The sequence below is a fragment of the Austrofundulus limnaeus genome, unplaced genomic scaffold (assembly GCF_001266775.1).
Source record: "Austrofundulus limnaeus strain Quisiro unplaced genomic scaffold, Austrofundulus_limnaeus-1.0 Scaffold128, whole genome shotgun sequence".
Lineage (NCBI taxonomy): Eukaryota > Metazoa > Chordata > Actinopteri > Cyprinodontiformes > Rivulidae > Austrofundulus > Austrofundulus limnaeus.
This window is the reverse complement of record NW_013952530.1, coordinates 1,215,255-1,217,373: the sequence shown is the minus strand read 5'-3', so window position 1 is coordinate 1,217,373 and position 2,119 is coordinate 1,215,255. Positions and strand designations below refer to the sequence as shown.

The following is a 2,119-nucleotide window of genomic DNA, read 5'->3' as shown; positions in this document are numbered from 1 at the left end:
AATTTCATGTCATTAGCACCTCTAGTAATATATTTACTGAGAAAAATTTTGACGTGTTCAATACTTATTTTACCCGCTGTAGATGTCAGTGTTTTCTGTCGTACTAAATATAAAATATAGTTTCTACTTGTAAGATTTTTATGCCTTTTTTGTTCCCTGTTTGGAACTTGAAGCTGCCTGCCTTCCTATCAGAAGGGAAGGGATTTGGTGCAGGCGATGAAGAGAATGTGAAAGAGCAGGAGAGAAACAGTGAGCGGCCGCAGCTTCACTCGTGTGAATACCGATTTGGCTCCTGCTTACCTCTGGGATGCTTGCAGCAAGCCAATTACCAAGCCTCTGCCACAGAGAGAGAACGACAGAAACACAGATTGACTGAAGCCAACGATACGTTTCAACCCCAGTTCGACTTTCAGCCGCAGTCCCACAAATCTAACAGCAACTAGCCCTCTTCTCTTTTTTCTTTTTTGGTATTCCTTACCTCTCGGTTTCCCTCCGAGCACTTTGATTCCACAAAAAGGCTGTAAGTGCAGCGCCAGAGAAGGACGGGAGAGAAAGGATAAAAGCGGATGCTAAATAATCCCATTTAACTCTGAAATGTGCATTGCTGCTTTTCTTCTCGACTCACAGCGAGCAGGCCYGTTCACGCCGAGTGTGGGTTGAATCGGTAAATAGAGTAAGCAGAGAAGGAGACAGACACGTTTTGAAACGAGGCTTGAAAGGCAGCCCAGTTTGCAGCTTAGGGAATTGCTAAATGTCTGCTGGGAAAGATGGAGAAAGACAGAGATACAGAGGGAGGAAATGGAAAGAAAAAGAAGATGAAAGAGTGGAGAGAAGTCGAGCGGATTGAGCGAACAGGAGCTGGAAAGGTTATGACAAATATGGTGAGTGACTGATAAGGGAGCCGAGGCAGGTGTGTCAGCGTTCATCAAACTGTAGGAGTTAAGGAARCAAGGACGGAGGAGAGGATGGAGAAGTGTTGTGGATGTGTGAAATCCTGCCTGCGGTGAGCCGCYTCAGCAGTTTCTCTCAGCTCATTAGGAGTTAGCAAAGGTAAAGTCCAGCCTTTGACTTCTTTCTCCTCTTTCATCTTTCCCTCAACTTCTATTCTTTGTTTTTTTTTAATTTATTCATTTGTTTTATGTTATTTAATAAAGATTAACAGCACGACTCACCTTGCACACCAACTCAACTCTGCTACTCCCCAATTTTTATTTTTATTATTAGTAGTTGTATCATGGCTAGTAAGTGTTAATTTGTTTTGTGTGTACTATCTATAGTTTGTAAAGTAACTAGTGTGTGAACCTTACTGATGCCGCTGTAACACCTGAATTTCCCCGCTGTGGGACAATAAAGGCTATTTCTATTCTATTCGATTCTATTCTACAAAACTACTTTCCCCGGGCTTTTCATAATGTAAGCACGTTAAAGTCTCCATGCGTCTCCACGTCTCCGTATTAACATTGCGTGTTTAATCTAACCTTGCACGTCACTGAAGATGTGTTTATTACAGTCAGCGATGGCGAAAACGGGATGTTTTTTTAACGTCAGTTATAAGCAGCAGAATTGGCACCCGCCGCTGCAACAAGCTGCTCAACAATAACATTAGCATGCTAACACACAAAGCGGTACTGCGAGGGAAATTGTCCCCCGAGAAACAGTCCACTGGCGGCCGCGACCGTCCTTTGAAGAAGTGGGCGGAGTCTCTGCTTGGGTTACCAGGAGATAAGTTGGGCTCAGGTTGGGGTGGGCTGAGTCCGGCCTGTGACATCACAGGCCGYGGGATTTGAAAACTTGACATTAATATACATGAAAAATACATTTACTTAGAGTAAATATACCCCTGGGTGCATTTTTTGGTCCTAGGACTGTTTTATTTTTTAAGAAGTACATACCCAAAGTTGAGTTTAAAAAAAACTTTAAAAAGTGAATTTTGTATAATAGGTCCCCTTAAAAAAAAGCACATTACAACAAAACAATACAAATCAAATAAAATGAAACATAGCAGAAGAAGAAAAAATCTATCTGCCCCTATTTGCAAAAAATAATCATTTCAAACAATAATAATCAAATAATAAAATTAAACAAAAACATTCAACTCCTCAAACAGTAACTCTTACAA

The 2,119-nt window shown here is 41.3% G+C and overlaps 1 protein-coding gene across 1 annotated transcript in view; it reads left to right on the top strand.

The window, feature by feature from the left end:
• The window catches only part of tti1 (TELO2 interacting protein 1), a gene marked incomplete in the record, with an annotated part of 27,456 nt that overhangs the window by 23,219 nt on the left and 2,118 nt on the right, over window positions 1-2,119 (top strand).